The 14,596-nt window shown below is 30.8% G+C and overlaps 1 long non-coding RNA gene across 7 annotated transcripts in view; it reads left to right on the forward strand.

Moving 5' to 3' along the window:
• LOC107455688 (uncharacterized) overlaps nucleotides 1–14,596 on the forward strand; it is a 105,242-nt gene that overhangs the window by 67,143 nt on the left and 23,503 nt on the right. The window lies entirely within an intron of this gene.

Here is a 14,596-nt window from a genome sequence, read left to right on the forward strand (position 1 = left end):
TCCAACACAGATGATTTTAAATTTTTAGCTTTATGGTATGTTTTAAAAGTTTTCATTGTGTTATATTTTTGAAATACTCATGCAGAAATTATTTTAACTCTTCTTCTTCTATTTTTCTCTGAACGTAATTTAAAGTATTGTTTCTAACAAAATTTAATAAGTAAAAAAAAAATTGATTCGAGAAAATGCAAAATTAATTGTATATAACATATTAAAAATAGGACCGGGATAGACTGGTTGGTAGGGCGTTGGCTCAAGTTCAAGAGGTCGTGAGTTCGTTCCCCGCCCCAGCCGAAGACTCCCCTTGTACAATAAGGTGACTGGTGCATTCTAAATCTTCGGGGTCACAAAGTCCTCCAAGTTCCCATAACAAATCAATACCATTGGAAGTACTGGATCGTAGATTGGTCATGCTGTAGTTCCGGTCAAAATTATGATTTGCGAATGGATGGTGCGTGAATGCGTCGTACCTGTAAAACGGGCTGTCACGTTTGTGTGTAGCAAAAGTCGAATTCTTGGCCATAGATGGCGCTACTGGAAAACAAGAGGAAGCGCAGTCCTCTTGCCTTAACGGCAAACGACAAAAACAATATTAGATTAAAAATAGTTTTTGAAAGAGATAAATTGACACAAAGTTGCTAATATCCATTTCGTTTTTTTATAACGTATGAATAAGCATTCAATAAGTATTAAGTAGCATTCAAATTTAGAAAGAAAAACAAGGAAATTTCTAGAACAAACAATATGACGAACTCTCCTTCCGTTTTAGATTAGGAAAACCACGAAAAACTCCTTATAGCTCTTGTGGTAAGAGAATTCAGGGTCAGTTTACCACTGACAATATTTTTTTATTTAATTTCATAACCAGCGTTGAATAACATACCCATTTTTGGATTTGCGGCTATCAAAATTTAACTTAGCAGCCTTGGCAGGCTCTGGGGATAAAGCGCTCGCCTCCCAATGAGATGACCCATGTTCGAATCCCGGCGCTAGCTGGTTGATACGAATTCTGCTCCCGGTTCGCACCGACCTCAGGGGTGACGTGAAATTTCATCAGTGGTAGACGGATGATGAGATAGAATCCTCTTGTTGTTGGGTTAAACTCAATTGTGGGTCAGTTCTATCAAAAAGTCCTCAACAAAGACTAGTTTGCCCCGATTCTTGATCCAGGAGTTCTCTTGTATCCTAGTTTGAGTTCAAAATAGCAAACCTACTGAGTTTCATACGGAAAACTCAGAATTGGATAGGCTGTTCAACTCTGGTTATGAAATGGAACTATTGTTTAAAGCACCAGGACAAACTAGCTTTCGCGGAGGACATTTTGGTGAAGCTAACCCATTTTTGAGTTACATGGAGAAGAAAGCCACAGCACTATGCCAGATGCAGGGAGTGGGAGGCAGAAGCGGTATACGAATAGACTGTTCAACCCGGGATTCGAACCGAGGTCGCGTCATTGTGGAGCAAGTGCTCTAGCCATTGAGCCATCCTAGCTCTTCAACTCTCCATTGTAGATAATTCAGTTAACAATAATCTTGTAAAACGAAATATAAATCGAGATAAACTAATAAAATAATAATGTAAACAGTTTTTGACCTCTCCATGGGGCATGTTCTGCTTTTAATTGCGTATTTACCATAGTTATTATTTTTTTTTTTTAAAAATGTAATACTAATTGGTTATTCTTTTTGAACTTTAAAAGAGCTGCAAAAAATTCAGTTTAATTAAAATTGCCTTAAATAAAATTTAAAAAAAATATAATAATAAATAAAGTAACCATTCTGTGAGAAATAAAATGTATAGTTATTTTATCAAAAACGTTTAAAAACCTATATAATCAATCACCCAATACACGAGAGTTGAAATAGCATTTCTGTACTTATGTATTCATAGCTTGTGTACATAAAGAAGGGAGTGAGATGCGTTCGGACCATTAATCATTCTTATCACGGTACATCGTTGTCTTGATTAATGTTCGAATGTTCGAAATGTACAACTGAAACATCATAATTGAGTTTATTGTAAGTATCACGTAAAACATATGCCTTCTTCATTAGTTGAGGTAGCTAATGGAATAAAAAAAGTCTACATGTCCTTTTTTTTTTCTTTTGTTCAATTGACTTTTGAAAGCTAGAGGGTGTGGACCTGTTATAAAGAAATTTGTCGATTGAACACTCAGTAATATGTATTTTATTTCTTTATTTATTATACTTTTAAGGGGAGGAGATTTGATAGTATTTTTAGCTTTCAACTTAAAGTTCGCGTGTGGTTAGTGTCCGAACTTTTTTATGTAAATTAAAGTTGTAGACTTATTCAAGAAACCATCAGAGAAAAAAAATTTATGTTAAAAACACACGATCTTTCAATATTTAATAAATTTACCAGCCTTCTGAAAAAACTTTTAAAAAAAAAGGATTAAAGAACTGGTAGTAGTAAAATTCCTATACGGATATTTGAAAACTGACTGCTTTACTTTTCCAATTTAGAATTCTGAGAACAGAAATCCCTCGCAGAGATCCTCCAAACAGAATTTTTTTCTTCTTTCTTAAAGATAAAGAAGTGAGTTTCCTATATATATATATATATATATATATATATATATATATATATATATATATATATATATATATATATATATATATATATATATATATATATATATATATATATATATATATATATATATATATATATATATATATATATATATATATATATATAGAAAACTCATATATATATATATATATACAATATATATATATATAGAAAACTCACTTCTTTTGCTATATTGATACAATATTGGAAAGCACTCCTTTCTGCGGATATCATCGTGTAAGCTGTTAGAAAGATTACATCTTTTTTTTTTCTCCAGATTTTTATAAATTTATTTTATTTTTTAATTATCTTTTTTATTTTCTTTTTTCATTATTCAGCAATTTTCGCGTCTTTTCTCAACATTTTGAGGTTATTTTATGAATTCTACATACTTGCAGATCATGCGCAATAAATAAAACTTATTGTTTTTCTTAATTTTCCACGTTTTTATTTCTTTCATTTTTGTCTTTTTTATATTTATTGTGCTATATATATATATATATATACATATATATATATATATAATTTATATATATATATATATATATATATATATATATATATATATATATATATATATATATATATATATATATATATATATATATATATATATATATATATATATATATATATATACACAGGGTGATTCTAAAAAGATGGGCAAAACTTTAGGAAGTGATAGTACACACCCAGACAAACAATTTTTATCAAAGGATGCATGGTCGAAAACAAAACGCAAAGGTGCTGGCGCATTTGGAAAGCTTTTTCATGCAAACGAGAAAGCTCCATTCCTATTGCGAGTTACTGCGCTACGTTATTTGTCGCCAAGCTTTCGGCCGCTGCAGGGAAAGTTCGCCTATCTTTTCTTCGCCGTTGTACCAGTATAGCCGCTGCCGACCGCTGTTTTGAACACTTATTGTAATCACATGCCATTAAATTTGCTTTTATAACTTAACTTCATCGTTCTTTGTGTGTTTTTGCCTCATATAAGAACATAAACTTTGACGCCCTCTAGCGGTTTTGGGTTTTGTTTTCGACCATGCATTCTTTGATAAAAATTGTTTGTCTGGGTGTGTACTATCACTTCCTAAATTTTTCCCATCTTTTTAGAATCACCCTGTTATATATATATATATATATATATATATATATATATATATATATATATATATATATATATATATATATATATATATATATATATATATATATATATATATATATATATATATATATATATATATACATAGAGAGAGAGAGAGATGATAGATAGATATGGTATACTTACTAACAAACAACGTATAGAATTCAGTCGTGATCGGAGGTTTTGTTTTAAACTTGGCGTTCGTATTTTTTAAGAGGAACCTTAGGGTATCTTTAATTAGGGTGGTTCTCCCTGCAAAATGATGGATGGTGCTGTATCTTGGCCACGATAACGTTTGATGGGCCGAAACATTCTCCTCGAATCCCACACTTTTTTTTTTTTTTTTTGGCCTTTAAAAATGGCCCCTTCGAACCTTGGAATACTACTTCTTTCTTTAAAAAAAAAAAAAAAAATGTTTTTACAGAGTTGGTAAAGTGTAATATGTTTTCTCTTGTTTGACGGATGTGTATAGACTAAGCGTCTAACAAATTTGTTTTAACTTTTAGCCGCGTTCAAATAGTTTTAACAGCAAAAAAGTTTTTTTTTCTTCTTTTTTTAAATTGTTTTTACTTTTGGCATTGATAACTGGTGGAGACGAGATTTTAATTTTGATGCCTTTTAATTGCTACATTTTAACAGCTGTTCGGTAAAGAAAGAAGAAGAAAAAATGAAAAGCTTCAATACATATCTTTTGTCAAATAGTTTTACCAGCAATAGTATTACCAACAATTTAATAATTAATTAAATAATTTATTAGTAAATAAAAAATAGGGCAGTTTTCGGTTGTCATAAATGAACTTCGCAACCTTGTAGGTCTGAACCCAATCTAGAATACGAATAAACTTTTGAATCAAGCATTGAGACAAGCTTCCGTTCGTTTAGAACTTATTGATAAAAGAAACCCTCATTTGCGTTACGTGACGAGATAAGCAGTGAAAAACCTTTCATTTTTTTTCCTAACGATAGTGTGAAACATTTTTTGAATAATTGATTAAAAACTTGCAATTTTTCGACTCCAGAAAAGTTCTTGCTTTCAATCAAAAAACTCTTTGCTCTCTAGTTTTGAAACCTTTGCTCACAATCGTTCGAAATGTGACAATTTGGAATAAATATTACAATTAGTTCGTAGGTAACAAGAAAACAATTTTAGAACTTTTGGTGTAATTAACAAGAAAATAGCAAGTAAGGAGAAGTAACAATAAGAAGTAATAATTTGAGATATGATGAAATAAAAACAAATTTAAAAATCTCAAAGAGTATATTTATTAAAACCTAAATGCAGTAACGGTGCCACAGAGTGCTTCTGCAGATGAAGGAACATCACGTGGTGTCGAAAAGCATAATAGGTTTCAATAAATGCCATATTTACGATTTTTTCATTTTCTTTGATTAATCATTTAGTGTTATTTGTTTAAAAAAAAATAGCATTTACCCTGCTTGTGAACTGTGATGAAGGGGATAGAACAATCATCTTCCAAGCAGATGACACAGGTTTGAATCCCGTAGATGGCTTGCTCACATAGATAAATGGGATAAGACTGAGACTGTGTTCGAGGAGTGTAAAAGAATCATGGTTCGAATCGAGTTTTTTTCTTCTTTTTTTCCATGTTACGCCAAAGCGGAATGCTGGTTTGTTTCATCAAGAAGTGCTCAACGAAAGAGAGTCTGTCCCAATGCTTGATTCAGAAGTAACCTTGTCTTCTGAGTTGAATTCAAATTTACAAGTCATTTTAATGTTGAACATTGATTACTACAAATTTGTTAGAAATCGACTGTTCTAAGTTGATGATGCAAAATAAAATAATTTTTAGAGAAAGACAATGAAATAGTTTGGGGACATTTGCTGCTATCAATTTAAAAATAGCACCTCTCCGGATTTTTTTTTTTTTAAATTTTTGTTCAAAACCTTTAGCAGTGTTTAATGTTTGACTAAATATCTACTTACAGCTTTGCCTTTATTTTAGAAAACAGCTTTTAGAACTCTGTTTGGAAATGTGATTCAAATATAGTGTAATAATGCATAACAAGCCTGAAACACTATGTTGAAAATCTGAAACAACAATACTCTTTAAAAAAAAAAAAGAAGCTTGGAAATTTTAACAATTTATGAGCCTTACTGCTGCATCTGCTTTAAATTGATGTATAAATGGTTTTCTTTCCCTGGTAAAAGTAATTCAATCTATAAGTTGCGATTAACAGTTATCTGTTTATCTCAAAATATTTTATGAATGCATTTGATTATTTTATTTTTAACTTATTGCTTTCAAAATACCAATTTTCGTGCTTAGTCATTGTGAAATTCATAACATTTTGTCTCACTTAAACCTCTTAACCAACACATAAACACAAAATGTCGATTCTATTCTTTCTCGACCCTATCTTTCGGTTGTTGTCAAAATCGACGGAGTAGAACTTTTGCCTTTTTTTATTTTATTTATTCTTTCCTTTATTTTTCCTTTCCACGCTTGGTTCGAGACTCTCCAAGTCAAGGCAATCCAGTTTTTCCATTTACGCCTCAAAGAAAACGATATACTCCCGGGAACTGGCATCACGTTGTCAAGAAGAAAAAATTCCATCGTCCCCACCACCCCTTAAGTACAAGAACAAAAAAAAAAATTCCATGGAAAGATCGAAGGAAACCAAGCTAGAAAAAAAAAATATATTGGTGAGTAAAAATATGAGGGGCAAAAAAAGAGAAAAAAAGCGGTCTTCGAAACTGAATCGTGGCGGTCACAGCGCATAGATGGCAGGGCATTTATCACCACTAGAGATCGTAAGAACTAAGTGGAAGCTTCAAGTCGGATCATGTCAATAACGAAAGATTCGAAAAGAGTTCTGACTGCCTTCTTCTTTTGCCTTGACTTCTCGATTTATTTTTCTTTGTTCTTTTTTTCCACGCTCCTTAAGGCAATATAAGATAAACTGAAAGCGATATATTATTTAATACTTTTTACTTGCCCTCAGAACTTTTTTATGTCTTGTTTTATGCCTAGGGATTGAGGGAGAGAGCAATTATAAATTTGAAAAAAAAAAAAATTCTTTTGGGGTCGTTCTAGTACATAGAGGGTGATATAGGTGATGTAATATCTCTTAAAATTTAAAGTTGACCAATTTAAAAAAATATATGTCAACACCCTTTTCCTACGGCGCATGATAACAGCTACCATTCTGGATCATGAGTCGTACCAGCGATAAGCCAAGGGTTAAGGAAAACTTTATTTTATGTTAGCACCAAGCTCAACGATCGGGCCGGGATAGCCTGGTTGGTAGGGCACTGGGCCCACGTCAAAGAGTTTCTGGGTTCGATCCCAGCCGGCCTAAGACTCCCCGTGTAGTAAATGGTGACTGATGCACATTAAATCTGTCGAGTCCTCCATTTTCCCAAAACAAATCAATACCTCTGGGGGTACTGATCCAGGAGTTTCCTTGTCTTCTGGATTGGTTCAAAATTACAAGGCTACGGAGTTGAACATTAATAGTCGTAAGCCCAAAATTGGATCGGCTGTCCAACGACGGATATAAAATAAAATAAAACTCAATGATAGGAGCCGCGATGACTCGAGGGATAGAGAGTTCCGGGTTAGAATCCCAGCGATGGCTGGTCCACACGAATTCCGCATCCGGCTTGCACCAACCACAGTGCTGACGTGAAGTATCCTCAATCATAGACGGATCACAGGTTAAAATCCCTTTGTTGTCAGTCTAACCGTGGGAGGTTTTCGTTGTCTTCCTCTCCATGTAATGCAAATGCGGATTAGTTCCATCAAAAAATCCTCCATGAAGGCAAATTTCTCCCAATACTTGATCCAGGAGTTCACTTGTCCTCTGGATTGGGTTCAAAATTTCAAGGCTACGGAGTTGAACATTAGTAGTCGTAAGCCACAAAAATTGGGTCGGCTGTTCAACGACTGTTATAAAATATTAAATAAAACTCAACGTTCACATACGCTTTAAAGATAGTTAATGTATTAACACCCGCAATAAAGAAATTGTAATCCAAAAGCATTAACACCAATCGTGAATTATTGTCGCCTTCGAAGTAGCCACTTAGCTAATGCTAGTGGTCATGGTAGCGCAATGGTTAGAGAATCGGTCTCCAGTCCGCTAAGACTCACCAAGTACATGCGATATACGTGTTCGTAAAATCTGTGATCCTGTGGTCGGTACCATGGGTACAGGGATCAATTTCAAGATAATTTCCTTCCCCTTCAGATCTATGTCTAAATTTAGAAAGTAAATAGAATTTCATGCAAATTTGTGCATATTTTTGAATTAAATTAAACAATTTTATAGTATTTAATTTCTTTCCACTTCTGTTTCTAGTCTGTGGATTAAGCTTAATTCATATTTATTTTAATATTTTCTCGGTAATTATGTGTATTTTAAAAACTAATTTTATTTCATAAATTTTATGTGTGTATGCGTCCTAAATTAATTATATCGTAAAAATAAGTTTCATGTATTCGAATTAACGTTGTTTTAAAAAGATAACTTTAGCATTAATTGCTGTATTGTATAACATCATTTTATATTCTTAAGTATGTGAACCAATGTCTAAATATTTCATTATAATACAATTTAATCGATTTAAGATTCATATTAATAGGCAATAAGCATAAGTTATAAAGCAGTTCTTGATATTTTAAAAGTGATAAAGAAATATTTTAATAATTTTTATTTATTTGTACCGAAGAACGCTTTGATTCCCGTTTAAAAAAGATATTTTGAAACGAAGAAAAAGTTAGTGTTTAGTTGGGATTTTCACAAATTAAATGTCAATCGTAATAGCTTAAATTGATGACCCCAAATATGCTAATTAGCTTATGATAATTATTAATTAAGCTACAGAATCAGACACAAGCACGCACTTTTTCTGAATAAACATGCCTTTTTCTTTTTTCGCCAGATTTCAATATTCGAATATCAAAACTTGTGAGCTATTTGAAATCTGATAATTACGGTTCCGATAATTCAGTCCGGAGAGCGGTCGATAGTTTGGGTCCTTATTGTTAATTTCATATTTTACTATAGCTCATATTTACTATATTTACTATTTACTTTCATATTTTACTATACTGAGCTGCACAATCGGTCTTGCCGATGAGCAGACCTAGTGCGTTCTTCAGATATGGTATCCACTCCTTCAGGACCACCACAATGGGGGAGATACCATTGGTCATGTTAATTTGGACGTCTAGTTTCTGCCACATTAGATGACAGCACCGAGACTCTATTTAGATGCTAAAGTGCACTAGGAATTTTTAATTTTGCCGGAAATGCCAAGAGCCAATAAGGCACTCCAGGGATCTTTTGCATGCCGCATAATCATACGACATGGTCGCTGAGGATTTTCTGCATCCCGAAAATCCGGTGTCTGGTCCGGGGATCGAACCCGCAGACTTGGGCTCAGAAGGCCGACGACAAGCCCACTGCGCCACCCAGCCACTTTTAACTATGCCATATTTTAAACTATGTAAGTTTAAATGACAAAATACAAGTTTAAACGAAAGTGGTAGAATAGATTCAGAGAAATAGATTTTTTAGAAGTGGCTCTTTTTTTTTTAAAATTTCACAACTATTCACTCGATTTCGTCAAAGTTTTATATTTTGTTATTTAAAATTAAATAATTTTAAATAGTGTAAAAATTTTTAGACAAGTGAATATTTCTCTAACCCTTACTGTCAATCTAAAGCACTGGCTATTGATCCCCAGTGACAACTTGAAGCCCACTTAGCTTCAGATGGATGGGTACCTCCTTGTTTAAGAAGTAAAAGTGGCCTATGCGCAATGCTGACCCCATTGCCACAATCATGCCGTTGGTCGCAAAATTCTGGGACCTTAACTTACATGATTCCCTCCGTTCCGAGAGAATGTTTTTTCAATTCCTACTATTAGTTCACAATCTCCCTATATCTATAATTTTTTTTTTATATTACTTGTTTTTTATTAGATAAAATAATTAAAAATGATTAAGAAAAAAAATTTTTTTTTTACGTGGAATTATCATTGGCTAAACGAATTTTATAAATGTGTACTAAAATTTCTCAATCTGCTTTAAAACTTGTCCGGACATGACTTAATACTCAGAAAGTGACCTTAATATTAAGCGTCCAAACTATAACTATATTTATAACTTCGGTAATAATAATTGGGACCATAGTGTTCCAGATTACAGCTGCTCTCTATATTTTAAGGGACAATAATCCGAATTCATCGAAAAGAATATGTTTACTCAGAAAAACTAGGCTTTTGTGTGTGATTTCATATTTTACTATCTGCAGTATTTTAAACCCACTGGTGGCTTACAAAACGGACAAAATTGAGAGAATGTTTCTCCCCAATGTACTATTACCTTACCTAATAAACATGTTAAAACCGGATTTGCTATACGGTGAAGACTGCAGGTTAAAATACGCCTTTTTGCTAGCAGAACTGTCAGTCGGTTAATTATCATATATAATAAGACTCTCGAAACAAAGATTGATTTTTTTTTTTATTAACTCTAAAGGGCACAAAATAAAAGAAATTTCACCCTGCATAACTTTCGAACAGAGTTGGGCAAAACTGTAATCGATTAAATTTTTCAATTACAGTAGGGGAGAGTGGGGTCAATTGTAACAGGGTACGATTGTAACAGAGCAAAAGTTTCGAGTGTCGGCTTCAAGATTTGGTTCCTAGGTGGTGCACAAGGTGTATTTAATAAATCTACGTGTACACCCCTGCTGGCAACCATTTTTATGTACTTTTGAAAGAGTTACATCACAAAAGATATTTTCACACTGCGTAAGTACTTTTTTTGGTATTAGAATATTATATTGTAACAAAGTAATTTTGTTTAAGCAAATAAAAATTATTAACCGAATATGTAAGTGGACACCTTAATTATCATTTCAAAAAAAATAAATTAGTTTTGTTAATTAACTAGCATTGTTTTTAACAAATGAAGCTGAAATGGCGTCTTGGGGACGATTGTAACAATAAGTAAAGGGACGATTGTAACAGCTGAAAATAAATAATCTTATGTTTACAAACCATTACTTAACTCTTTAAGAACCACCAATAGTTTCCTATATCATTTATATTATGTTGCATGTGCATTATTTTATTTGTCACCTTTCACAGCATGAATTAAAATTTTTAACTCCTTAAAGTTAAAAGTTTAACCCTTTAGGTCTCTGCTCATTAATATTTTTACTCCTAAAATATCACTACTATTTTGATCAATAAAAAAATATATCGCAACTATGATAATGTGTATAATTAACTATGTTTTAGTTGAATTTATGAACTGTTACAATTGACCCCGTAAGTGGGGACAATTGTAACAAGTGCACGACTGTCAAAAATTGTTAATAACTAATATAATAGCATTTAAAATAAGGTATTTATTTATTTTTTCACGTAGGGGATAATCTACTTTACTCGTCTGTCAATTAATACTAATAATATATTGGATTTTTTGTTAGTTAAAAATAGTTAAGTAAAAAATGTTGCAATTGACCTCACTCTCCCCTGTTCAATTACTTGTAATCATGATTACAAGATAACATAATTTTGATTACAGCTGCAATCGTGATTACAACAATCAAGTATAATCAATTACTTGCAATCGTGATTAATATTTTTTATAATTTTGATTACAGCTGTAATCATGATTACAATAATTGATTACAGTAATTAATTACTTGTAATCTTGATTAAAATTCACCAAAATTTTGATTGCAACTGAAATCGCGATTCCAAGTAATCAAATCAAAAACGATTACGGGTAAGTAATCGTTTACATGGTTATAAGTAATTAAATTATATAATAATTACACGATTACAAGTAATTGATTACTGTAATTGGTTATGTAATCATGAATGCAGTTGTAATCAAAATTACAAATATTTGTAATCATGATTGCGAGTAATTGATTACTGTAATTGAGTATTTTGATCACCATTACAGTTGTAATAAAAATTTGTAATCATGATTACACCATATTAAACTTATTCAATCGAGTTTGACTATATAAACTTAATCGTTGAAATTGCTTGTACAAAGAAAAAAAAATGTGCATAGAAGTTTATTTATAATTGAAATACAGCAGTTAAACTTCACAACTCTTCCTCCCTATAATCAAATCCGAGCAACTTTCTTAACGGATTTCTATATTTTTAATTTATCAAAGAGAAAAAGTTCCAAGAAAAGTAGAAAGAACATAGCCAATTTCAAAAGTCGCCAAGCAAGGGAGTAGTAAATAACAATAAAAAAATAGCCAATTTAAATCTGTTGAACGAGGTTTAATCTCTCGCTATCACGAAGTGCCCCTATAATGAGTATGGGTAGCAGAATTGATTAAATGTGACAGCAGACAATATATCATCTCCCGTTACACAGAAAACAATGAATAAAAAGAAAGAGAATAAAAAAGGCGATGCATTAATGAGGAATTGCGCCACGAAATACCAGATAATGTCGCCAAGGCAAGAAAATTTTCAGCCTATATTTCCAAGATGTTCAATCGATTTTAAAGGGTGCAAAAAAAAGAAAGAAAAGGTTACAAGCGGTTATTTCAGGTGGATGTATTATGAGTCTTTAACAGTTGATGTATTAGCTTCTCAGAACGTGATTCTTCAAAATTCTGATATTGGGATTTAAAAAGCTTTGCTGTTTTCACCTTTTTTTGGAGGAAAGTCAAGTCTTGCACAAGTAAATGAAAGAAAATCAATTGTCTGAGATAGTTTATCTCTTTACAAATCTACTAAGCGGTTAGTTGGTTAGAGCTTGATGTATGTGCTGTAAGTAAAGCTAGCGCCAAAAAAAAAAAAAGAAGAAAAGAAGTACTCTGAATAACTTTTGATTTAATAATTGAATTTTCGCGTATTAAGAGGGTATCATAAGAGCGTTCTATAAATATGCATGAGATATTTTAAGTAATGAAATCGGACACAAAAACGTAATTTTTGAATATGAATGTGCTCTTCCCTTTCTCCACAAATTCGAATATTTTAAATTTTTTAATATGTTATTGAGAGTCGATATCGGGAAAATATGATCCAAATAAGAGGACAGTCCAAAATATTAGATGTAATATTTTTTCACCATAATTCTTAAGTTCGGTAATAAATAAATTTTTGCACATGGTTAATTATAAATATGGTATTCGTTTATACTTGCACAATATATTTTTTTAAACCCATTTATTATATTATTTTTATATTTTTTTATTATATTATTTTTATTTTATCACTTTTATTAAATTATTTTTATTATATTATTTTTGTTAAATTATTTTTACAATTTAATTCAGTAATACTGCGAAAAGTTTGATATTTTAAGATATACAAATTTTTCGAGTTTTTAATTTTAAATTTTACACAAAATGTATAGAAAATAAAAGGTATGCTTTGTGAGAAAAATACGTTTTCGTCTATTTCCTTAGCTTAAAATCATCTTTGCCCTAGTTAACTCGCACATTTAATCTATGCAACTTCAGCCATCAAAATTTCATGGAATTATTTTAAATATCTAACGATTAGATCAAAAGTTAATCAAAGTATTTAATTTTATTTATTTATTTATTATTTTTTATTTATTATTTTTTTTTTTAAATTCAACAGTCAGATTAAAAAAAAAAAAGAAAAAAAATATTTTGTTTTTTAAAACAGTTTTTATGTACGTTTATCAAAAACTTTCGAATAAATAATTATACCGAACGTTTAATAAATTTGTTCACATTTGTCCCAAAAGAAAGGCAAGGTGGATGTAGGCGTGAAAATAACATAAAAATAATTTCGACAGATATATTTATATCTATTCTACTACTTTAATATAGTCAATTCGATACCATCGATTTAAATAAATATCTCTGACATTTAATATTTATTTTATCAATTTTTTGCATTATTTATTTTTTGCATCAAATGTTACATTGTTAGAATTTTCATTTTAGAATTACTGTAAAATAACCAGCAGCAATCTGCCCTTTCAAGTAAACGTAAAAATACGGTTAGGAACATTTATTTACGTTTACGGGTTTGAAACCTTTTATAAATTATATGATTAAACAAATTATGAATACCAAACTATTGGGTTATGTAACAATTTATAGGTACCATGGTTTCAGAACTATAAAAATGAAATTTAACTAGATAACTGGACATAGGAGTATGTTTTGTTCGGCTTTTTGTTAATCAAGTTTGGTAGTAGTTGAGCTGTGTTTTGTCAAGTAACAGTGGAACGTGGTTTAATTAGTTTATCTGGTTGTGCCACCTATCGTGAGTGATGGGACGTACCAGACTTTTTTAGTTTAAGCAGATTTGTGGAGAGGATGCCCCATGCGTCTAAAAATTTAAAAAAAGTTTTAAATTTATTTATTTATAATTTATTTATTAATGTAAAAATTTATTCATTAATGTAAAAATGTATTTATTAATGTAAAAAATTATTCATTAATGTAAAAATGTATTTGTTAGTGTAAAAATGCATTTATTAATGTAAAAATACATTTATTCATGTAAAAACTTATTTATTCATGCAAAAATTTATTTATCAATGCAAAAGTGTATTTATTAATGTAAAAATTTATTTATTTATAATCTCTTCGATCATTCAATCATAACTTCCACTATAACTTCCACTATAACTTACATCTCATAATATTCATATTTAAAGCAAAAACATTTACATAAAGTGTGATTTGATACATAAAATCAATTCAAACTTTTAAACATTGAATTTATTTATAATCTATATATCTATCTATATCTACATATCTATATTTTTATACATATAATCTATATATAATCTAATTATCTATATTTTTATACATAAAGATAATTAGATTTACTAACAGGGAATTCGCTAGCTT

This window comes from Parasteatoda tepidariorum, chromosome 10 (assembly GCF_982258835.1).
Source record: "Parasteatoda tepidariorum strain Cologne lab strain chromosome 10, Ptep-v5.0, whole genome shotgun sequence".
In the NCBI taxonomy this organism is placed as follows: domain Eukaryota; kingdom Metazoa; phylum Arthropoda; class Arachnida; order Araneae; family Theridiidae; genus Parasteatoda; species Parasteatoda tepidariorum.